Here is a 26575-nt window from a genome sequence, read left to right on the forward strand (position 1 = left end):
CCCCAACCCTTTTTATTTTATTTTGAGATAAGGTCTTGTTAAGTTGCTTATGCTGGCTTCGAACTTGTGATCCTCCTGCTTTAGCTTTCTGATTAGCTGGGATTACAAGTGTATGCCACTGTGCCAGTCTTTACTTACTTTTCTGTTAATAAAAATGTTACTTTCCTCATTAATTATAGTGTGAGTTAATAATAACTTGTATTTGTGTGTGTGTGTGTATGTTTGTGTGAACTCTGGTTCCTTTTATTGGAAAATCATGTTTAGAAACTGATGGCTGTTTGGCACTAGGCAGGCTCATTGCTTCTAGGTATACTCAGTAGACAGAGCTAGGAAATACACTAATCATCCACATACATGGACATCTGTGTTTGTTTCTGTATCTGTGTATGGTGAAAACCACAAATTTTCATAATGATACCTTTGATTTTAGTCCAACAGCACAGGGTTTATTTTAGTCTTTTCCTTTTCCTACTTGTAACTTTTTTGTCCAATAGTAAGAAACTCAACTCTCATTATCCATGATAAATATATTTGTTGAATCCCAGTGAATACATAAAGTAACCCTAGAATTGTTAACCCATCCCACTGTGAGAAACAAATTTTCTAGGTATTACATTGTTTTTATATAGTTCTTTTTATCTTTAACCTTATGCTATCCAGTCAAAATACTGTTTTCCACAGTTCTTAGATTAATTCTTTTCTCCCCTACTGTGGTGTGTTGTCATTTTTATTGTAACATATTTAGGTTTGTTTATTACTGTTTATATTGAAATTTGATTCCTTCCACATTGTAATTGGTTGTAATTGTTAATTCATAAATTTAGGGTTTTATGAAAGGTATACAGAGAAATGTCACTCCCACTTTGTCCCTCCTATAACTTTCTCATTCTTTTTCTACACTTTCTCATTCACATCTTTAAGTGATCAGTCCCTTTAGCTTCTGGTTTTTCGTGTGGGGTGTGTGTGTGTGTGTGTGTATGTGTGTTTTGATTGTTGTCTTTAACTTATTTTTTGGTGCAGAGGATTGAATACAGGGCCAGTCCACCATCTGCTACTAAAGCCTGTTTGTGTTTGGTTATTTATTTAATTTTATATTTTATGATGCTATGGACCAAACCCAGGACTTCGAACATGTTAGTCAAGTGCTTTACCATTGAGCTGCACCCGACCACCCCTTGTGCTTTTAGTTTGTTTTTCCCACAAACAAGCAGATACTTATGTATTTTATCTTCTTTCTTTACCTGAAGGATAGAATATTATAAATGCTTTTTTGTACTCTCCCCGCCTTTTTAAACTTATATATACTAGAAATCACTTCATGTCAGTTCATAGAGATCTTTATCTCTGTATAGTACTTTTTTGTGTGGATGTACCATGTCTTATTTATGATCACTCTCTTGTATATGGGCATTGAAGTTTATGGTATTTTGCAGTCACAAACAATTCTGCAATGAATAATTTGTGCATATGCATTTTCATACTGTTGGAAGTATATCTTTTTTTTAAATTTTATTTTTTTTATTGGTTGTTCACAACATTACATGTTGGAAGTATATCTTTAGTTAGATTGCTTAAAGTGGGATTATTTGGTTAAAAGACATTTGCAACATTGTTTTATTAGGATTACTAGGTTTCTTTCCAGAATGGTTGGACTAGTTTGCATTCCCACCAACAGTGTATAAGAATGCCTCTTTATCCACATCCTTGCCATCAGGATGCTGTCCTGTTTAAAATCTTTGCCAATTTATGGTATCTATGTTTTAATAGGCATTATAAGTGAGTTTGAACAATTTTCATGTTTTAGAGCCTCTTTTAGAATCATTTGTTTACATTGATTTCTGATTCTCTCAGGTTTTTGGTCCTTTACCCCACTTTTTAAGAGCTCTTTATATATTAGAGATATTAACCCTTTGTGATGTGTTCTAAATATTCTCTCCCATTTTTTACTTGTCTTTTGGTTTTGTTTATGGTGATTTTTTTCCTGCCACATAATTTTTAAAAAATATATATATTTTTTAGTTGTAGATGGACACAGTACCTTTATTTTATATGTTTTATTTTTATATGGTGCCAGGGATTGGATCCAGTGCCTCACTGCATACTAGGCAAGCACTCTACCACTGAGACACAACCCCAACCCCTTTGCCACATAATTTTTTAAAATAGTTATGTAGTCATATTTATCAATTTTTTTCTTTTAGTAAAAGGTGAAAGATATGATTTAAAGAAAAACCAGAGTGTTGTCAACTGTTTATTTTAATTGTCTCTGGATTTTGAGTCATTATTAGCAATCCTTTCTCTACACCAAGGAGAAAGAGAATTTTATCCATTTTTTTTCCAATAGTTTCTTAAATTTAGATCCTGATTCATTTGGATTTTCTTCTTGTATATGGTACAAAATAGAAATATGATTTTATTTTTTTCTAAACGAATATCCAGTTGTTCCAGCACTGTTTATTGAAAAGTTCATATTTGCTCCAGTGATTTGATATGTCAAAAGTGTGTGTGTGTGTGTGTGTGTGTGTTTGTGACCCAAAATTCCATGCTTTCTAGTCTGTTCTACCAGTCTGTCCATTCATGTACCAGCTTCACAAATTTTTTTCTTTTCTGGGTACTGGGGATTGAACTCAGGGGCACTTGACCATTGAGCCACATCTCCAACCTTATTTTATATTTTATTTAGAGACAGGGTCTCTCTGAGTTGCATAGTGCCTCACTTTTGGTGAGGCTGGCTTTGAACTCAAGATCCTCCTATCTCAGCCTCCAAGCTGCTGGGATTACAGGCATACGCCACCACACCTGGCCAGTATCATATTATTTTAATTATAGAGGCTTTTATAGAATGTTTTAACTCTGGTAAGATCAGTCTTGTTCTTATAGTTAATGTTTTTTTCAGTGTTTTTCTGGCTATTCTTGCAGATTTCTTTTTCTGTAGGAACTTTAGTATCAATCTATCCAATTTTATTAAAAAGCTTATAGATATTTTTATTGGGATTATATTAAAATTTTAAATTAACAGTGAGAACTGACATTTTTATGATATTGAATCATTCTCTCCCAGAATAGGGATATCTCTCTTTATATCTACTTTTGTATCTTTCAGGTATTTTTAAAAATCCTTCTTTTTATATATTTTGCTCATTTCTTCTTAAGTTTACTCCTAAATATTTAATTTTCCTTGTTTACTGTTATAAATGGCATTTTCTCTACAGTTTGTTTATTATTGGTTATTGTTTGTGTGTATGCAGAATATTGCTTTTTAATGTTACTTTTGTATCTTGTTGACAAGTTAGTTAAATCATTATAACTAACTGGTTTGCCAGAAGTTCATATCATATGCAAATAGAGGTGATTCTACCAGTTTATTCTGCCTCTGATTTCTCTTTAATAATTTCACAGGCTTACATCACTAGTTCAGAGTTGGGTATTGACAGAGATAGTTCTGTTCCTGGTCTTACTGGACATGCTTCTATGTCCAGATGAAAGAAGATACTAACTTTAGGACTGATCTTTTTCATATAAGGAAAGTTCTTCTGCGTTCTTCCCTCCTTCCTTCCCTCCTTCCCTCCCTCCCTCCCTCCCTCCCTCCCTCCCTCCCTCCCTCCCTTCCTTCCTTCCTTCCTTCCTTCCTTCCTTCCCTCCTTCCTTCCTTCCTGTGTTTTTGTCATAAATGGATGCTGAATTTTGTCAAAGACTGCTTAAGCATCTGTGGAAACAACCCATATACCTTTTTCCTTAGGTCTGATAATATGATTTTAAGCGTAACTTGTCAGTAGATGCTATGAAGAATAGGCTCTTGGGTAAATAGTCTTAACTACTTGATTCACTATTGGATATTTAAATTGTACCTTATGGATGCTCTGTACCTAAATTTAAAGATATTATCCTGTATCTAAATTTAAAAAGATCACTGCCTTTGATAGTTTTTAGAATAAAACAAAACTGACATAAGTGACTTAGAGGAATAAAGAAACACTGAGCAAGCAAATGAATATAATAGGAATCCCCAAAGCATAAATGACCAGGAATTTCCTTAAAGCAGCAATTTCTTTTAATCCTTCCCACCCACCCTTCCCCCATACTACGGAGTGTTTTGTAAGCCTGTATTTTGTGACAGGGATTTAAGATGAAAGTTCTGAAGATTCATTCTGGGGCTGGTTTATCATTTACTGAATGCTATTGGAGAAAATTAAAAAAAAAAAAACCCAGAAGTAGATTATGCTTTTAGATAACCAGTTTTGTCCCCCAGGGACCATTGGCAATGTCTAGAAACATTTTTAACTTGAGGCAGAGGGTGATTACTGCTGGCTCTAATAGGTGGGGGTGCTGCTGAACATGCACTTGTGGGCCTGGTGCAAAATGGCCAAATGTGTTCTTGTTGAGAAACCCTGATTTATGGATTTTTCTTTTTGTGTCTTTCTTTTCCCTTTTGTAATCTGCTTCAGAAAGTACTTATCCTATAAAATTTTCAGTTTTTGGATATTGCTGATTTACATCCCTATAGTGTCTTTTAATATATTCTTCTTTTCCTGTAACCTGTTTCTTTCCTACAGATTGGTAGTTGACTCTAGAGGAGCTTGATCAGATTCAGGTTTTTCCCTTCAAGAATATTTTATAGATGGCTGATGTAGTCTTCTGTCTTCTATCAGGAAGCTAATCAGAAGGCTTAAAATGTCTAGTGGTTTCTTTTTTTGTCATGTTTGCAGACATCATTGAAAGCTAAATAATGATGGAAAGTAATATTTTCATTTCAAAGTTTCTTCTTTGTTAGCTGCAGTACTTCTGTAAAGAGAAAATTTTCCTTCAACTATTCATTTACCTAGTTGTACAGTGTATATAGGACAGGCAGAATCAAACACTTGCTTTCCCTCTTCTTTAGTTTTAAACAATCAGATCATTAGCATTCTCCATTGTTATTACTTCAAAGAGAAACTAAATGTATAATATATATTAGTTTTAGGCTATACAAAGAGATAAAAAGATGGATACAAAATGGTTTTTGTCTCCTTTGACCACATAACCTATCATTAAAATGATAACATCAACAAAAATGGGAACATGGCAGTGTGTACCTTCAGCTACTGGGGATGCTGAGGTGAGAGAATTGTTGGAAAACAAGATCCTGTATTAAAACATTAGCAACACAAAACAAAACAAAACGAAAGATCTGGAAGAAATTCAAGCAGTGTAGACAGATTGAAAAGTGAAAATAGTTTTTCTCTTTCCTACAGTCCCAACCCCAACGATTAACACCATTATGTGAAAAGTTTTGAGTTTTCATTCAGAGGATGGGATCATATTATGAACCTGTTTCTGTATCTTTCATTCATTAAAATTTTCTGACAATCTAGTAAAGTTGTTTTTATGCCAGCATATATAAATATCTCCTTTTTAGTAGTTGCATAGAATTCCGTTTTGTGGATTTGCCCTCTGTTGAGTGTGTGTGTGTTGTGTGTGTGTGCTTGGATTGAGTTCTCTCTTCCTATTTAAATATATATATATATATTTAATGAAATATATATATGTATATATGTAAATAGATATTATTTGTGCATATATTTAGCTTTTAGAATAAAACAAAACTGACATGCATTTGGATATCCTTAAAGAAGGTTTCTAGCATTATACGTTTTGAAATTGTTTTTATCTGTAATCATATTTTAAAATTTGTGTTCTAGAGGGACCATTGATCAAAGACAGGAAACATAAGAAAACTGATACATAAGTTTGATGAGCTTAAATATGCAATCCAAATGTAAGATGGTTCTTTACCAGAGCTCTAAGTCATATTTATCTGATAATTCTGATACATCAAAAATCAGTGTTAGGGGCTGGGGTTGTGGCCCAACAGTAGAGTGCTTGCCTAGCACAGGCAAGGCCCTGAGTTTGATCCCCAACACCACATTAAAAACAAACAAACAAACAAACAAACAAAATATATATATATAAAAGGAATCATCTTAAAAAAAATCAGTTTAGAATTGAGACCTTACTGGAAATAACTGCTATATTATCTTCTTTGGGGGTAACTCAATTGTCTTCTTTAAAATTGTCACTTCTAAAAGTGAATCCCAAAGTGGAGAAATTTTGAGTTATTTCTTGGGCTGTCCCTAAGATGTATTTCATGCTTCACAGTCTTATTCTGATTAATATAGTACACAATTTGGCAGGGGAAGTATCTTCTGGAAACTCCAGATTATATTAATATCTGTAGGTTTTATACAGAAGAAAGGAAAAAGGAAAGATCGATTGGAGGGACAAAAGGATAAAATATTCTTTTCTTTGTATTCACTTTCAATTTGGAGAGTAATATGAAGCTTTTTCAATCGACAGCCCTTGTTTGAGCGTCCATTTGATTACTTTTCTAAACTCATGCTAACAAAATTCAATGTTAGAGAAAATACAGTGACATTATATCCAATTTATATTTTATAGTGGGGAAGGGGGATGAAACACTTTCATTTTTTTTATGAAGTACTTCTCTTTCTTTATAATTTAGAAATGTCATTTTCCTTGAGCACAAAACAGGAATTCCAAACATCTAAAATATTGACTCCCCTCTACCAGTTAGTAATCATAACCATTTGATATCATATGCTGTAAAATCATGGAATTTCAAAAGCTGGGAAAACCTATACCATTGTAGATCTTTTTTTTTTTTTTTTTTTGTGTGTGTGTGTGTGTGTGTGTACACACGCGCGCGCATCGCGAGTGCATTGGGGATTGAGGCTAGGTCTTTGTGCATATTAGGCAAGTGCTGTACTACTGAGCTATATACCCCCAGCCTTCGTTTGTTGTTTTTTTTTTTTCTTTTTTTAAAAATATTTATTTATTTATTTTTTAGTTATCGGCGGACACAACATCTTTGTTGGTATGTGGTGCTGAGGATCGAACCCTGGCCGCACGCATGCCAGGCGAGCACGCTACCGCTTGAGCCACATCCCCAGCCCCATCGTTTGTTGTTTTTAATGTGTAACAACTGTTGTCTGATGAGTGGTTGCTATTTTACAGAGCAACAGGAATGTAAACTAGTGTGGTCAGTTTGATTTATATACTTCCCATGGATTCCTTAATACTATATTAAAAGGAAAATAAAATGGTCCTGGAGATCTCCCTGGAGGTCCTGGATATATTCCCATTACACAGGAGCCCTGCAGGCTATTGAAAAAAATCATGAACAAAGTTCAGAAAAGTAAAACAGTTTGGATAGCATCCTGAGTCCCAGAGTGACAAAGTATAGGACACAAGGAACTCTTGAAGCAAAGGTTTCTGGCCAGTGGCTTCAAAAACTTCTTGGGGGTGATCACATGGGAGTTTTCTCCCCAAAAGATTGAGTTTGTGAGTTCCTGGGCTTTTCTTCTCTGTGAGCTGCCAGAGTGTTTTACCTGTCATATATGTAGATATAAAGCAAGGGAGCAATGGTAATTGATGATATCAGACAGAGGAATAATTTTTAAGCTCCCACGGGCCACAGAAAGGCTATTACTTTGAGTGAGATGGAATTCTTTCAAGGTGTCAATATGAAGAATAACAGGACCAATTTACATGTACCACTGTGGTTTCTAGAGGGCAGGAGGAAGGAGACCAGTTAGGAGCCTACTGCAGTCATCTCATCTCATACAAAGTTGGTAATGGTGAAGGTGATATGAAGTGCTGAGATTCCAAAGGTATGCCATTAGGATTTAGCTGAAGATTTTTAAAGCAGGTCTTAAGAATCAAAGAAGACTTCAAAGATTCTGTCCTAAACTACTTGAAGGATTGCCAGTAAGTAAGATGGAGAGGACTGCAGGAGGAACAGGTCTCGTCAGGAAGGAAGGGAATACAGGATATACTTCAGGTTGAGATGCTTATTATCCAAATAGAAGTATGAAAATGGTAATTACATGTTCAAACTATGGCTCGGGAGATAAAAATTTAGACTTATTCATTCGTGTACAAACTCCTAGTTGTTTCTCAGACAGATCAGACTTGTTCTTGCCTTGGGGCCCTTGCATTTACTTCACTTCTGCTTAGAGCATCCCTCAGATATGGCAAAGCTTGCTCCTGCACTTCTGCTGTTTTTTTTTTTTTTTTTTAATTGTCATCTTCTCATTGAGGCCTTGCCTAACCACTCTTAATATAAAACAGAAATTCCCCTGCCCTCTAGCACTCTTTTTTCTCCATTGTACTTACTACCATCAGACACACTACATATGTACTTGTTTGGTTTTTAAATTTCAACAGAGTAGATATTTGATTTGTTGATTTTATTATTACTGCATTTTCATTGTCCTGATAGTGTTTTGGATGAGTAAATGTGAGCCAGTAATCAGCATTTTGAATTCTTCCATGGCACAAAGTTTGTTTCTTTCCCTTTTTTTGTAGTATTGATGACTGAACTCAGGGGCACTCACCACTGAGTTACATCCCTAACTCTTTATTTTTTTCATATCTTTTTTTTTAAAACATTTTTTAGTTGTCAATCTATCTTATGTTTATTTGTTTATTTATTTATTCATATGTGGTGCTGGGAATCAAACCCAGGGCCTCACACTTTTTTTTTTAAAAGAATATTTATTTTTTAGTTGTAGTTGGAAACAATACCTTTCTTTCTTTCTTTCTTTCTTTCTTTCTTTCTTTCTTTCTTTCTTTCTTTCTTTCTTTCTTTCTTTTTTCTTTCTTTTCTTTCTTTCTTTCTTTCTTTCTTTCTTTCTTTCTTTCTTTCTTTTCTTTCTTTCTTTCTTCCTTTCTTTTCTTTTCTTTTCTTTTCTTTTCTTTTCTTTTCTTTTCTTTTCTTTTCTTTTCTTTTCTTTTCTTTTCCCTCCCTCCCTCCCTCCCTCCCTCCCTTCCTTCCTTCCTTCCTTCCTTCCTTCCTTCCTTCCTTCCGCTGAGGATTGAACCCAGGGCCTTGCATTTGCTAGGTGAGTGCTCTACTGCTGTGCCACAACCCTGGCCTTCCCAGCCCTTTTTGAGATAGGATCTCACTAAATTGTACAGACTGGCCTTGAATTTGCTCTCTCTCCTGTTTAGCCTCCCAAATAGCTGGGATTACAGACTTAGAACACTGTACCTGGCACAATATGTATCTCTTGATAAAGGGAAGAAGGTGGTATCAAATGTGTATTTTACCCATCTATAATACAGCATGTACCTTTGTCTCTTAGTATGTCTCTTCCTTGCTTTTGCCTTCTTCCATGGGTTTGGTTATCTTCTAGCTGTATCTTCTTGACCCAGTCTTTTGCCTGGTCCTAGCCTCTTGACTTTCCTCCTCATTTTCAGAGCCATCCCTCTCCATATCTTCTGTCCCCTCACTCCACCCCACCCCACCCCATTCTTAAATGTAATTTAGCATAACATTTGTTCTCATATGAAAAGCTTCTCTGGACATTCCCTGGTCATCAGCACAATTTCCCCATTCTTAAATATTTCCTAAAGTGTTACTTGCTTTGCAGAACTTAAGATAGCTTGTAGCTCAGTGGTAGAGTGCTTGCCTCGCATGTGGAGGGCACTGGGTTTGATCCTTAGCACCACATAAAAAAAAAAATAAAATAAAGGCATTGTGTCCATCTACAACTAAAAACATATTTAAAAAAGATAGCTTGTGTCTCTTTTAGTTCCTTTTGTCTAAAAGACTATTTTCCTTTCTTTACCTACTCCACATCTCAATCTTCTACACATTAGAGGTGAATCTGCCTCACTGGTAGGACAAGATTTGTTTTTAAAACTCATCAATTTCATTTTTGGCTCTGGAACTGACATAGAGTAAGTTTCTAGGAATGATTATTTTTCCAAAGATGGTTCTTTTTCTCTTATACAAATCAATTGTGATTTCCTCATCAAGTTGGACAATTTTAATATTAAATATTGCTTATTATTCACATTAAATTATTAGTATTAAATATTACTTTTGTTGAATTAAGTATTAAATAGTGCTTAAGATTATTTATTTGATCTATACCTGATTACCTATAATAAATTTACATATTATACTTATCTTGTATATATTCTTTTTTTTTTTTTTTAAGAGAGAGTGAGAGAGAGAGAGAGAGAGAGAGAGAGAATTTTTAATATTTATTTTCTAGTTCTCGGCGGACACAACATCTTTGTTGGTATGTGGTGCTGAGGATCGAACCCGGGCCGCACGCATGCCAGGCGAGCGCGCTACCGCTTGAGCCACATCCCCAGCCCCTCTTGTATATATTCTTATGCAGTGTTTATCCCAGAGAGGATGATGGGACATCAGAAAAGTGGGAAGAGCACAGTGGGTATTGAGAGGAGCATGTGCATGCAAAGAATGGGCTGGTTAAATATGTGTGTGTGTTTGGAGTAGAATTTCTCACAGGTAATGGATTCTTTAGAGCTCCACCCACATCCCTGACTTTCTCTGTTTCTTTCTGCCTCTGGAAAATTCATTGCTAAAAGCACCAGAGTCTTAGCCTAAGGGCCTTCTCTGGCTGCAATTGCTCAGCAGCTTGTACTTGAAGCAGGCTGGAAATACTGGGATGTTAATGCCTCTGGGCTAGCCCTCCAATATTGTCTAAGGGGAAACAGTGGATAAGCAAACTTCCTCTTGTGCTGGGTGGGCCCCTCAGGCCCCACCCTAAAGCCCCTTCTGCTAGTCCAAATGTCCCCAGAGGGTATTGCTTATTAAGGTACTCTGTGACTTGTTCCCCTTCCCTGTCTCACCCTTCCACTTTCCTACTAGTGCTTCCAGGTGATTACCTCCTGTGTGAACGGCTACTTACACTCAAATCAGGTCTCAAGATCTGCTTCTGGGGACTCCAAACTAAACCAGTAGATAAATTATTGAGAATAAAGATGATAAATGAGAAATGTTGGATTAGAATGGCAAGCTTGGGTGGGGGATTTGGAGGTGTAGCTCTGTAGTAGCACTTACCAAGCCTTTTTGAGGGCCTGGGTTCCAAAAGGGGGGTAGGAGAAGAATTTGGATTTCATTGATAATAGGTTTTTGACATCATGGTTATAATATCTGTATAGTGATATGATTTCATTTACTTACATCTATGTGCAGATGTGTTATGAATGTAGCTCTCAGAATAGATTATGAAAACTGCTTCCTTATCTCATGGAATAGTTTTTTGGTCTTGTTACTTTGAGAAGATATCCTGCCTGGAAGTTATAGTGTGATGTGATTTTAATTCGAAGCTGTTGTGGCTGTTTTATTTCTGTCTTCCTTTCAAATCCTATGTTTATCAAAACACTAGAAATGCCCCAAAGTGGGAAGTAACCTTTAGGATGGGAACACTGCAATAAATTGTTAAGAGTGCACAGGTAATTAGCACGTAGGAAAACTAGCAGCTATTTTACCCTTTTTGGGAAGTGGTATGGTCTACTTAAATAAGATTTTCATCTAACTGAAGGATTTACTTGTGAAGTAACTGAGTGTCCTCAGAAAAGTTATTCTTCATATGTCAACTATTTTTAGAAGGATTTTGTTAGATATTATGCTCTTCTTAATAGAATAGTACACTAATTTTGATGACTAAGTATCATGGACCTTAGTTATTTTCTTTGTCTTGTGGGCTTTTGGACTCTTTGTGTACTAAATAGCCCTAGAACAGTTGTCATTCATTCATAGGGTTTCATCTCCATTTTTGCAGTTTATTTTTCCTGCTGCTGCTTAGTCTGCTTTTGGTCAGCCCCTGCTCCTAATTTTCTGTTCTTATAACTAGAGCAAAACTTAAGATTTCTGTGGGGAATCAGACACAGGACAGCTTAATATGCCCACTCCATCTTTCTGATACATTGGTGACAATAGAATGGGGCCTTACCAGGAATGGAGTCAAGCCAAGCTAAAAGGATTTGTCAGATATCATTTGAATAAGCCTAGCAGTCAGGGTTGGAATTTTTGAAGCAAGTGTGCATGGTACTAGTTCACTTTATATTCTTCCTAAGATAGAAGCTGTGGGGCTGGGGATGTGGCTCAAGCGGTAGCACGCTCGCCTGGCATGCATACGGCTCGGGTTCGATCCTCAGCACCACATACAAACAAAGATGTTGTGTCCGCCGAGAACTAAAAAATGAATATTAAAAATTCTCTCTCTCTCTCTTTAAAAAAAAAAAAAAAGAAGCTGTGCCTGGTGGTGAGGATAGTCTAGCTTTCCATGTTATTTTACAGAATACAATCAGATGGTTTAGAGATAGTGTATCTTACTTCTTATTTTGGTTTTGTATTTTAATAAAATTGGTAGCTCCTTAATGTAAGAGTACTCAGTTTTTAGGCTTTAGCTTTGCAAGTATCCTGTACATACTTGGTAATTATTTGTAATATGAGTAATTTAAAGTTGGATGTAGTGCACACCTGTAATCCCAGCTACTCAGGAAGCTGAGGCAGGAAGATCATAAATTGGAGGTCAGCCTGGGCAATTTATCAAAACCCTCAAAATAAACTATAAAAGGGCTGTGGACATAGTTCATAGGGGCTGAGGATGTGATAGAGTGCCCTTGGGTTCAATTCCTAGTACTGGAAAAAGAAAAAATAATAATAATTTGAGACAAATGTCTTTGCTAAGTTTTGAGGTTAAAAGGTTTTTTAAAATTTGGCTCACAAAAACATGCATTGGAGAAAAGATAGCCTCTTCAACAAATGGTGCTGGGAAAACTGGAAATTCATATGCAACAAAATGAAATTAAACCTCTGTCTCTCACCATGCACAATATTCAACTCAAAGTGGATCAAGGACCTAGGAATTAAACCAGAGACTCTGTGTTTAATAGAAGAAAAAGTAGGCCCTAATCTTCATCATGTGGGATTAGGCCCCAACTTCCTTAATAAGACTCCTATAGCACAAGAATTAAAACCAAGAATCAATAAATGGATGGACTCAAACTAAAAAGTTTCTTCTCAGCAAAAGAAACAAACTGCGAGGTGAATAGAGAGCCTACATCTTGGGAGCAAATTTTTACCCCTCACACATCAGATAGAGCATTAATCTCTAGGGAATATAAAGAACTCAGAAAGCTAAGCACCAAAAAAAACAAATAACCCAACCAATAAATGGGCCAAGAACATGAACAGACACTTCTCAGAAGAAGATATACAGTTAATTAACAAATATATGAAAAAATGTTCATCATCTCTCATAATTAGAGAAATGCAAATCAAAACTACTCTAAGATATCATCTTACTCTAGTCAGAATGGCAGCTATTTTGAAGACAGACAACAATAAGTGTTGGTGAGGATGTGGGGAAAAAGGCATACTCATACATTGCTGGTGGGATTGCAAATTGGTGTAGCGAATATGGAAAGCAGTATGGAAATTCCTTGGAAAACTAGGAATGGAACCAGCATTTGACCCAGCTATCCCTCTCCTTGGTCTATACCCAAAAGTTATAGGACAGCATATTACAGGGACAATGCCACATCAATGTTTATAGCAGCACAGTTCACAATAGCTAAACTGGAACCAACCTAGATGCCCCTCAGTAGATGAATAGATTAAAAAAATGTGGCATATATACACAATGGAATATTACTCAGCAATAAAAAGAATAAAATCATGGCATTTGTAGGTAAATGGATGGCATTGGAGAAAATAATGCTAAGTGAAGTTAGCCAATCCCCAAAAAACAAATGCCAAATGTTTTCTCTGCTATAGGGTGACTGACCCATAATGGGGTAGGGAGAGGGAGCATGGGAGGAATAGAGGGGTGGGAGGGGAAGGGAGGGGCAAGGGGTTAGCAATGATGGTGGAATATAATAGACATCGTTATCCAAAGTACATGTATGAAGACATGAATTGGTGTGAACATACTTTATATACAAACATAGATATGAAAAATTGTGCTCTATATGTGTAATAAGAATTGTAATGCAAAAAAAAACCCAAAACAAAGTACACGTATAAAGACATGAATTGGCGTGAACATACTTTATATACAAAGATATGAAAAATTGTGCTGTATATGTGTAATAAGAATTGTAATGCATTCTGCTGTCCTGTATTTAAAAAAATAAGATTAAAAAAGAATTGTAATGCATTCCACTGTCATGTATTTAAAAAATAAAATCAATTAAATATTTTTAAAAGATTAAAAAAATTTGGCTTTTATGTGTTCTACTGATGTGCTTTGCCGGTAGTCAGTAAATGCTTGGTAATGCTATCACTAATTTTCTCTGTTGTTAATGCAATGCATTTGATTTATTGGTACTTTATACCAATTATAAAATGGTCAAACAAAAATTAAGTCTTAAAAATGTTAATTTATAACAGTATACTCTTCACACCTTATGAGCCTGAAAAGTAACCTAAAACACTTTCCTATGGTGGAAGGTAATAGCCTGACAAAGTGTTTCATGAAAAAGAAAGAAAGAAAGAGAGAAAGACTGACCTGCAGTTAGAGTGTAGTATTTATCACTTATGTTAGATTCCCATCATGGAACTCTGGAGTGCTGGTTAACTTGTTAAGCTGGTAAATAAAGGTGATTTGATTTTAACCCAGTGTTTCTCAGTTTTATCAATTATGAAATTTTTTTTTGTTAGTATCCTTGTCTTGTGGGACAGTTTTAAAAATATTTTTTCCGTGAATTCTGTATAGGCAGTCTTTGTCCTTATTTTAGCTCTTGCACTGATTTCTTCTAGATGGCTTGAATAACATCAGTTCCCAAATATTCAAATTATAGTCAAATGACAAATTACCTGTGAATGCATGTAGACTTACTGCTACCTCTTTAGTGTGCAGATCCAAAATCACTTTATAAGTAAGAGATGTACATCTGTTCTCCAGTTCACCAGACAAGAAATTGTGTTGTGCTGCCACCTTGCCTCCCAGGAACAAACCCACAGGACTTATTATCAAAATGGATAATTGAAAGAGCAAAGTGACCAGTAAAGATGAAAGTGCAGCAAAGAAACAGAAAGTGATCTTGCTGGAAGTGAAATTGAATTGGGCCTAACTGTAGTAATAGCGTAAATAACTGACATGGAAACATTGACGCTACCAACCCTGGAGTGACTAGCCATCCAGCCAGAGGCACTTAGTGAAGACACACTTAATCAGCACAATGTATTAAAGTATATTAAAGAAATATATAGAAAGAAATATTACTATTCTTGGTTTCACTCTATATTTTAATAACAGTATGAAAGGTTTTAAGGCTTTGACAAACATTTTTCAAGGTCACAGAACAATTGTAATTTCCACCATTGATTATTAAGATGGCTTTGTATAGTTACTTTTATGGTCCTGTGCTATCATGCAAAACATGGGCTGCCTGTATTTCTCTTACATTTGTCAGTCATCCATCACCTGACCTTAGCGGAAATTAAAAGTTACAAAAGGGACAGGAACCTGTAATGACAAACTGTTTTTTGAAAGGAACCAATATATGAATAAGTAAAAAGTCCTTCTTTTATGTATTGCACACTTTAAATGTCTCTCTGACTTGTATGTGTTGAAATAAGATGGTTCAGTGCTTGTTGTTGGACTTTTCCACATAAATCTGTACTACCCATTTTACTGTTGATGGGCATTTCTGATTTGTAATTGTATTGAAATTCTTTGAGATCTCCTGAGTCACATATGAAATTCCACTTTGGGATATTTGTTATGGATTATGACAGGATTTCTGTGGTTGAAATCCACAGAAATGAAGGAGCATGCTAACAGTATTAAGTCCCCTGAAGTATGTTACCTTAGTTTCTGTCCAACAGGAAGTTTTCTAATGTAAATGCTTTTGCTTGTTTTGGCATGTGTTCTTTCCTTTAAATGCAAGCCCTGGAACTATTATATATGAGATGAGAAAGGTTAGCAGAAAGATTTGATCTGCTTTAGTTGATTTCAGTCCCTGGCAGCTGACACATCACTAAGTGTCCTGGATATAAACACTTTTGACTATCTGTTAACTTTTATTCCATGGGATAGTCTCTTAGCCCTGCATATATTAAATTTTCCATAGGTGTCATCTTGTCCTAGAAAACATAACTTTTCTTTCTATACTCTCAATGGGAAATAAAACTGCAACTGGATTGCAGTGTTTCTGATGGCTGTTGGTTCATTTAAAATTGATTTCTGCATCTATTATCTATAGATAGTCTGTTTGTAAAATCAAGTTAATATAGGGGTTTTGGGGCTACATGAAAGAAAAGCATGAAAGGATAACAAAGTAAATGAGCATTTTATATAAATTTGTAATGAATAGGGACTGTTTCTATACAAAAGGATTATACGTGCAACTAAACTTGCAGTAAAAATACTGCATTCTTTTTCATTGACAAAAATTATAAGGATTTCAGAATAAGATCTCGAAAGGAGAGTTTATTTTCCCCCTCACATTCACTTTCTAGTCCTTCATATTTGCAAAATACATGTTTAAGCAGTCTACAGGTTAGTAGCCCAAAGTAATGCATCCCCAAAATAATGCCTCCCATTGTGCTTTACATTCTTGCTTTGTATCAATCAGTAAATATTTTGTGTGGAATCAGCTTTAGATAGGTCTGTTGAGAGTAGGAAATTCTGTATTAGGTATTAAGTATTACCCAGTAGGAGCCCAAAGTCTAATTGGAATAATGGAGTTTTCACAGGAAATAGTTGTGAATAAGATACTCTGCTAGCCTCTTTGCTAGGGTTTTGGGTCACTCGTTCCCCAGTGCCACTTTTTGATGAGCTGGATGCAAAAGAATCACCTAGGGAACTTGTTAAGAATAAAGATTATTGGGCCAACCCTTACCTTTTCCCTGTAGATTAAAGGTGGGGCTCAGGAATGTGTTTTTCTTTTTAAAAATAACCAGTGCACTGTACAAATTTCAAAAATAGAAGGCTATATGGTAAAAATCCTCTCTTTCATTCTTGTATCCATTCATTCTTTTTTCCCAGAGGCAGCCTCTGCTACCAGTTTCTTGCATATATTTCTAGACATACACCTGGTATCTACAAATGTGTGTTTCTAGGGGGAATATTATAAAACTGTTACTCACCTGGCTTTTTTTTTTTTTTTTTTTTTACAATGTGTTTTGGAGCTCTTCCCATAACCCTTCTTATAGAGCTGCTTCAATCTTTTGAAAGGCTGCCTAGTACCAGTCTGGAAAAGCTCTGCATGGGATTCTAATGCTAGTTTTGGGAGCCATATTTAGACCAAATTTATTAAAGGGTTTAGAAAAAGTTTTCTTGGAATGTTAATTCTTTTAAGTCTTGCCTTTCATAAGGAGTTGGACTAGCAAATATTTAATGAACATCTAGATTCAAACAAACTTTTGTATAAGTTTCTTCTTTGCAAAAGTTATTAGGTAGAATTCATCAGTCAAAATATATTAAGGCAGTAGTATGTATTTGTTTTTTTCATAAAGGAGATAACTTGTGATGGTGGAATCAGTTAGAAGCAAGGATTTTCTACCTTTTTTTTAATTTTTAATATTTATTTTTTTTTTAGTTCTCGGCGGACACAACATCTTTGTTGGTATGTGGTGCTGAGGATCGAACCTGGGCCGCACGCATGCCAGGCGAGCGCGCTACCGCTTGAGCCACATCCCCAGCCCTACCTTTTTTTTTTTTAAAGAGAGAGTGAGAGAGGAGAGAGAGATAGAGAGAGAAAATTTTTAATATTTATTTTTTAGTTCTCGGCGGACACAACATCTTTGTTGGTATGTGGTGCTGAGGATTGAACCCGGGCCGCATGCATGCCAGGCTAGCGCGCTACCGCTTGAGCCACATCCCCAGCCCCAAGGATTTTCTACCTTTGAGCTCTAGGTGTTCATTACTGTTCATCTTTCTTTAATGTTAAGGGAGGTGGGGGTGAACAGAGAAGGCAGAAGGCAATTAGTACATTATACCAAAAATTTTGCTCTATAAAATGATAATTTTGGCAACCGAGGGTGTAGCTCAGTGGTAGAGCACTTGCCTAGCATGTGTGAACTCCCGGGTTCATTTTTTCTCCTCCAAGACGATTTATAAAATTCTTAATTAAATTTTCACATAATATTCATTTTGGGAAGTTTTTTTTTTCTGTATCACTGATTATTTTTCTTTTGTATCGCTGGTTATACATAAAAGTATAGTTTTTATTTCCACAAAATAGCAGGTGCACTGGGCACTGTTTGTATTATAGCTTCCATTAGTCTCTGTGGACACATCTCATGCAGCTGGAGAGGTGGAAAGTTGACTAGTGAAGAGGAACTAGAAAATGTTAGTTTGAGAGGTAGAATGACTAGTGGAAGGACCACAGGTCCTTTTTTTTTTTTTTTTTGATATTTCAGAAATGTTATACACCATTTTCTTGTTTAGAAGGAATTCAATAGAAATTATTACCTTCATGAGAGAGTGATTTATTTGTGCTTATTCATAATTTGCATTGCTTACTCTGTGTTCATTGTCAAGAGACAACAACAAGTAACAGCAAGCATGTCTTCTGCACTCAGGAAGCCAAGAGTTTAAGATGCCAGCATAGAAGTAATGTTTGACACATGTGTTTCATGTACTCATCATGAAATGATTTCATTAGAAGCTTAACAACAGAATTTTTAGTTTTTTTGTTGTCCTTTTTTAGTTATACATGACAGTAGAATGTATTTTGGCATATTATACATACATGGAGTATAACTGGGATCGTGTGCTTGGAACTGAGAGTCTTAGGGAGTTTAGTTCAGGAAACAGGGTATTCAAAATAGCTCACTCAGTATTAGGCCAAAATGAGTGGAAATGTACATCAATAAAATGTTGAGGGACTTCCTTGGGGTGCTCAAGTGTGGTTGCACCGATGAAGAATTTGTGCTGGACTTTGAAGATGAGGCAGGGTAAGACTGCTTGGTAAAGAATGGAGAGGGGGAAAAAAAAGAAGAATGGAGAGAGTATTTTTATTTATTTATTTTTTTTTAAAGAGAGAGTGAGAGAGGAGAGAGAGAAAATTTTAATATTTATTTTTTAGTTCTCGGCAGACACAACATCTTTGTTGGTATGTGGTGCTGAGGATCGAACCCGGGCCGCACGCATGCCAGGCGAGCGCGCTACCGCTTGAGCCACATCCCCAGCCCCAAGAGAGAGAGTATTTTTAAGTAAGAGGAATATCTAATGAAGCCCATTGATACTAAGGTCTTAAAGAATTTGATGACCACTCTCCTAGCACCAAGAGTAGAAAATATAAATGAGAGCATTATCCAAGAGAAAAAGTGTTTGGCAGATCCCAGGGAATTCTGGTTGGCCATTAATTCAATTCTCTTCTTATCAAGTGTCCAAAAAAGCCAGCTAAGCAACATTTGAGAAGATTAAGACAATAGAATGTGCTAAAGTTGTCACTGCCCCACTCACCAAATGGCAGTGAGGCTGTTCTGTAGATGGGAGCTATTCATCAAAGGTCAGATTGTCACCACACAGGAAAGCCCACTTCTGTCCCCTACACAATAGTCTAATAAACATGGAATGTTTTGCTGGTAGGAAAAACTGAAAGTTTGAATCTGAAGGAAAATTTGACAGGGGAAATAAATGGAATGGAAGAGACCAGAGAAAATTTAGTGTCAGATTTGAAAGTGATTCTTACAAAACTTGCTTTCAAAGCTGTATATTTTATGCATCCTACTGCAATTGCTCTTAACATGTCTGTTAGAAGACATAGTGATTCTAGAATTCTTTTAATGGGGGGTGAGGGGCAGAGTGAGTAGGCTTAATAAAGAATGGAGAGCAGTTGTCTGTCCCTCCCCGAGAGAGGAACTGAAGTGTATGTAGTAATTCCTTTTAGTGCTCTTCAAAGATCCAAAATAATCTTGGTTTAGGAAAATTAAAATTTTATGTTAAATTTGTTTTTTTTAAATTATATTATATTTGATAAAGTGGACTTTTAAAGGTTTATTCATTTTATCAAATTTAATGTTTTTGCTGATTTACCAAATTTGCTAAATGTTTAGATTTAGAAATAAATGTAGCTGTAAGTGTTCTGATGGTTGATTGAAAATTGGCCAAAATCTGCAGACATCACTGACATTTTAGTAAGACAGATTAAATGGTATGAGAAGGGACATGAAGAATAGAATCCAGAGAGGGCAATTTCTGGGTTTTTGAGGACTAATAGCTAAGTTTTGCCTAAAGTGTCCTTGACTAATCAAAACGCCTGTTTCTTTCTCTTCCCTAAGCTTTGTGGGAGTCTCACTTATGTATCTTAGATGTTCATAGATGAGCTTATTGATATGAGCCCACTTTAGGTTTTTGTGGACACATAACATTTTTCTCTCATTTCTGACATCACTATTTAAGAGTGGGAATATAGCTGGGTGCAGTAGCGCACACCTGCAATCCCAGCAGCTGGGGAGGCTACAGCAGGAAGATCATGAGTTCTAAGCTAGCCTCAGCAAATGCAAGGTGCTAAGCAACTCAGTGAGATCCTGTTTCTAAATAAAAATACAAAATAGGGCTGGAGATGTGGCTCAGTGGTCGAGTGTCTCTTAGTTCAATCCCCAGCACACCCTCCCATCCCTACCAAAAATAAGAAAAGTAGTGAGGAATATGAAAAAGTCTTGGAAGGGCAAGATAATGACAAGACAAATCATGAGTTTCTAGATGTGCTCTATTGACTCCTGTGGCCTTGAGTTTCTGTTCTGATGGGAGTGTAGAACCTAATACTGACACCTAATAAATTTCACTTTGAAAATCAGGGCAGCTGGTTTTGAACTGTTTTATTGAATTCAAGTTAGCTCTCATACGTCTGATCTGCAGAAGGTCTTTGTAATTGTCCCATCTTGGCTACCCATTATTATCACACTTGAACTTTATCACTGTTATAGACTGAACTACTTCAGAAATGTCAAATTCTAATCATTCTACTCTTTGAGCACAATCTCTGTCCCTTGTAGATTATTTGCTCAAGACCTTCCAGTGAATCCACATTGAAATCCCTCAGATCATCTCACTGTTTTCTCACTGCCTTTTTCTGTCTTCTCCCTTTTAGTCCACCTTAAATTCCATGTGTTGTCATTGTTTTAACTCCTTGTGTAAATGCCCTCAACTCCCTTTCTGGTCTTCCCCTATGAAAACCCTAATTCTGCGGTGGACCTAACTTCCCACTCCGAACTGAACATTGTTTAAAAAAAAAAATCACAAAACTTTGCAGAAATGGTTTGTAATTCATTATCATAAACCTCAGTGGACTCTCAACAATGCTAGCAATGTTGTTACTACCATTTTTGGTCTTTCATTTTTCACATCAACCATTTTATACTTTCTTTCCTCACTCCTGCTTCTTTCCATACTCAACTGATTATTTCACACCAACTAAGCTGAGAAAACACAAGTCTTCAGACTGTAGTATGAAGTCCAATTTCTCTATTTTTTCTTTTGTCTCTTGTGCTTTTGGTGTCTGATCTAAGAAACCATATCCTGATTCAAGGCCATGACAATTGGCTCCTGTATTTTATTTGAGGAATTGTATAGTTTTAGCATATGACCCATTTGAGCTAATTTTTATATATATATATGTATAAACACACATATGTATATAAATTAAGTTTATTATATTGGACTGGAAGTTTGTAGTCTTTCAGTTTAAAAAAATAACTTTAGGGCCAAGTGTGGTGGCACATGCCTGCAATCCTAGCGGCTCAGGGTGCTGAGGATTGCAAGTTCAAAGTGAGGCCCTAAGCAACTTAGTGAGTTCCTTTCTCAAAATAAAAATTTTTTTAAAAGGACTGTGGATGTGGCTCAGTGGCTAAGTTGCCCTTGGTTCAAAACCTGGTACAAAACCAAAAACATTTTAGGGGCTAGGGATGTATAGCTCCTTGTAGAGCCTTGCATAGCTTGCCTAGGCCCTTGGTTCAGTATTGGCATCAGAAGAAAACAAGTTACCACCCACCAAACAATTGGCATATTCTCCCCCCCCCCCTTTGTGAAGAAGAAATGAAGTAAATCCAAATTGGAAAAATGAAGTAAATGCCAGCTTTATACAAAGGTAAAATTGTCATTGCCCAATTCAGTTAGATGCATTCTTGTTAAGGATCAAGCCCATGGCTTCACACATGCTGGGCCAGCACTGTGTCACTGAACTACTACACCCCCAGCCCTTGTTTGTTTATTTGATACCTATTTGGTTTTGACTTTATGGATTTTATTGCAGCATATTATACTCAAGATTCTCAAAGACCTCATGGTAGCAAAGGTAATGGGTTTCTCAGGTAAATGTAGGCTTGTTTTGGGGTACCCAGTGATTGCTTCTGTTCATTGGTTTTGATATATTGTGTAGTTATTGGATTAATATATTTCAAATTTTTAGTTAGCTTAATAAAATTTTACCCTTAAATATTTTGATTATGAAATAAGGGTAACATGCAGACATTTTAATGAAGAATATAAAATAACAGACCCAGGACCACAATATCCTCTCACCCATTCTTTCCAGATTCAAACTCTGTAGAGGAGCTCACTGTCCTAGTGTTACAATCCATCTCTTCCTTCTCTGTGTAGTTTCATCATCCTTAAACAGCATACTCCAGCTTTCCCTTCTCTTGAACTTCATGTATAAGAAGAATATATACAATATGTATTCTTTTAAGTCTTTTGTAACTGAGCATATTGTAGAATTTATCCATTTATAGCATGGTATTTCTTTCATTGCTGTGTAGACTTCCATTATGAGATATACTGTGAATTATTGATTTTTGTTAATAGACTATTACAAAGATTCTATAACCATTCCTGTATAAGTGCATATGTACATGAGTTTCTTTAAGATATATTTACCTAAAAGAAGAATTGTGTGGTTGTAGAGTACAGAGCTCTTCAGTTTTGATGCAGTCAGTTGTATATTAAGGTTCTCATTGCTTCACATCATCTTCAACGTTTGGTATCATCAGACTTTTTAGTTTTAGTTAGTCTAGTGGATACCATGTAGTGTTTTAATTTATGTTTCTTCCTGTAATTTTTGAGGTTATACAGTTTTCATTTTGTATTAATCACTTGAATTTCCTGTCATGATGTGCAGCTATTCAAGTGGGATTTCCTGTTTGATGTGTACCTTTTCAAGTCTTTATTCTGCTTTTCTATTGGCTGGTTCTTTTTTCCCCCTTCTTATTAATTTGTAGGAGTTCATTATATTCTGGATAAAATTTCTTTAGTGGTATTCTGTATTGTAATGTCTTCTACTCTGGTTTATTTCACTCTTTATCATTAAATAAACAAGTTATTTTAAATATGGCTTCAGTTCAAAGTTGTTCCACTTATAGAAAGTACTTTTTATGTTTTGATTAAGATGACCCTTCCTGCTGTGTTTGGTGGAACATGCCTGTAACCTCAGCTATTCACCTGTAATCCCAGATACTCAAGAGGTGGAGGCAGGAGGATTTCAGGTTCAATTTAGTGAGACTTTCTCTCTCAAAATAAAAAATAAAAAAGGACAAGGATGTAGCTAAGTGGTAGAGTACCTTTGGATTCAATCCCCAATACTGACAGAAAAACAAAAACAAAAACAAAAGAAAGACAGCCCTTCCTGCCACAAAGTCCTAAAGATATTTTCTACATTGTGTTGCATAACCTTTGTACTTTCTCCTTTTGTGTTTAGGTTTATAATCCCATGCAGATATATACAGTGTATCTCTGGAACTCTATTGAAAACTTGCCTGTCCTTGTTCGTGTGACCTGCAGTGCCTCCTAGGTTAAACATAAATGTCCACATATGCATAGATTTTTTTGGGGGGTAGGGTGGGGTATAGGCATCTGTTCTGAGTTACCTTGATTTCTATAGCTTTAAAATAAATCTTGATACCTGGTAGAGGTTTCCCCCCCAAAAATGCCTTACATATTCTTGGCCCTTTATATTTCCACAAATTTTGATTGGGATTAAATTGAATGTATAAATCACTTTGAGAAAAATTAATCTTTGCCTTATTGAAACTATGTGATCATGATGTAAATCTCTCCTTATTTAAGGTCTTGTTTAAAGTCTTTCAATGATGTTTTATAATTAAATTAAATTTATTTCAGTGTATCTTAGCATTTTTAATGTAAGTTGTACATGAAGTTTTGTTTTGTTTATTTGGTTTTGGGGATTGAACTCAGGGGCAGTTTACTATCAAACTTGAGATCCTTCTGCCTTAGCCTCCTGAGTAACAAGTGTTACAGGTGTATGCCACAATGCCTGACTGCTCATCATGTTTTATTTCATTTTTTATCTTTCTATTGTTGATATAAGGAGATATGATTATTTTTATATACTGATATTATATCTAGCAATTGATTCTTATAATTTATCATTTTGTGTTCTCTGCATGTGCCACCATTGCATTTGCAAACAACAGCTTTTAATTGTCCAATTCTTTTACCCTTTTATTATTTTTCTTATTTTACTATACCATCTTGCTTCTGCAGCAAAATGCTTAGCAGAAGTGGTACCATCAAGTGTTTCTCTTGTGTTCTTAATCTGAAAGTGATTGCTTTCATGTTATTTGCATAGAATTTTTTAAGAGTTACCTTTTATTGGAGGTATCCTCTACTTTTAGTTTGCTGAGAGGTTCTGTTTGTTTGCTTTTTTAATCACAAGTTAATGTTGAACTTTATCAAATATTTGCCCTGTATGTTTTAAAAGTGTAATATGCTTTCTAAAATTTTGATCTATTAATGTGGTTACTTTCACTGGATATATATATTTTTTAATATTAAAAACTACCTTGCATTCCTGGGATAGACCAAACTTTCTATTTGTATCTTTGCTTATAAGGAAGAGTGACCACCTACAATCATCCTTTCCAAGTTTTGGTACTAAGGTTATGCTATCATTAAAATGATCTAGGGAATTAAACCTTTTCCTACTCTCTAGAGCAAGTTTTACATAATAATTAAAATTATTTATTCACTGAATGTTTGCTAGAACTTGCTTGTGATGTCACCTAGACTTGAAGTTTTCTTTATAGGTTGATTTAAAAAAGTAGTCATAGCGTAGGACTATTCAGATACTCTATTTCTTTGTGAGTCAGATTTGCCTGTGTGTGTGTGTGTGTACATATATGTGTATATATGTATATACACACATATATGCCTTTTTAAATTTCATAACATTGTTCGTAATACCATCTCTTATCTTGATCTTGCTATGGTTTGCCAATTTTGTGAGTCTTTTCAAGGAATTCATTTAAAAAATATTTTTTTAGTTGTATTTGGACACAATACATTATTTTATTATTTTATTCATTTATTTTTATGTGGTGCTGAGGATAGAACCCAAAGCCTCTCACGTGCTAGGCAAGAGCTCTACTGCTGAGCCACAACCCCAGCCCCTCAAAGAATCCATTTTTGACTTAGATCCTCTGTTACCTGTTTGTTTTTTATGTCATCAATTTCTACTCTTTATGCTTTTATTTCTGTTTTTAAGATTTATTTTATTACTTTTTTTTTTAACTTCTTGAGCATATGCTTAACTCAGTAGTTTCAGCCTCTCTCTATCTCTCTCTTTTTTTTCTTATTGTATTTTAGACATGGTCTTGTTACATTACTCAGGCTGGCCTTGAAATCTGTATTCTCCTGCCTCAGTTTTCTGAGTAGCTGGGATTACAGGTACACATCACCAGCCCAGCTCAGCCTTTTTCTAACACATTCATTTAGGCATATACATTTCTGTTTGTAAGTTCTGCATCCATTAAATTTTTTTATATAGTATTTTCACTGTGTTCTCAATTTTTCAGGTTTTCTTTATGGCTTTTCTTTTGAGTCATACTTTATTGACACTAATTCCAGAATAGATTTTGCATAATGGTTTAGGATTTTATAGCTTATTTTATTGCATTATTTTCAATGTTTATACTGCTGCTGTGAATCACTTCACATATTTGGGTGATTCTCCCCCACAATATTTAGCAAATATATAGAGAAACAAATAAAATTTATCCTTGCATATGTTTTTGTATTATACAGAATTTGCTGGTTGTAGTACATTTCTCTGCTCAATTTCCAATTTTTTTAAATAATTAAGTTAATATTTATTTTATTTTATTTTTTATTGTTGGTCGTTCAAAATATTACATAGTTCTTTTTTTTTTTTTAAAGAGAGAGTGAGAGAGGAGAGAGAGAGAGAGAGAGAGAGAGAGAGAGAGAGAGAGAGAGAGAGAGAATTTTTAATATTTATTTTTTAGTTCTCGGCGGACACAACATCTTTGTTGGTATGTGGTGCTGAGGATCGAACCCGGGTCGCACGCATACCAGGCGAATGCGCTACCGCTTGAGCCACATCCCCAGCCCTACATAGTTCTTAATACATCATATTTCACAGTTTGATTCAAGTGGGTTATGAACTCCCAATTTTACCCCGTATACAGATTGCTGTATCACATCAGTTACCCTTCCATTGATTGACATATTGCCTTTCTCGTGTCTGATGTATTCTGCTGTCTGTCCTATTCTCTACTATCCCCCCTCCCCTCCCCTCCCCTCCCCTTTTCTCTCTCTACCCCTTCTACTGTAAATCATTTCTTCCATTTGTATTAACTTGTCTTATCCCTCCTTTCCTCTTATATGTCATTTTTGTATAACCCTGAGGATCGCCTTCCATTTCCATGCGATTTCCCTTCTCACTCCCTTTCCCTCCCACCTCTCATCCCTGTTTAATGTAAATCTTCTTCTCAAGCTCTTCGTCCCTACCCTGTCCTTGTTTACTCCCCTTATATCAAAGGAGT

General features: G+C 35.6%; 1 protein-coding gene across 1 annotated transcript in view; it reads left to right on the forward strand.

The window, feature by feature from the left end:
- The window catches only part of Kdm7a (lysine demethylase 7A), a 77940-nt gene that overhangs the window by 8572 nt on the left and 42793 nt on the right, over nucleotides 1–26575 (forward strand). The gene's annotated exons all lie outside the window — the stretch shown is intronic.

This window comes from Urocitellus parryii, chromosome 3, assembly GCF_045843805.1.
Source record: "Urocitellus parryii isolate mUroPar1 chromosome 3, mUroPar1.hap1, whole genome shotgun sequence".
Taxonomy (NCBI): domain Eukaryota; kingdom Metazoa; phylum Chordata; class Mammalia; order Rodentia; family Sciuridae; genus Urocitellus; species Urocitellus parryii.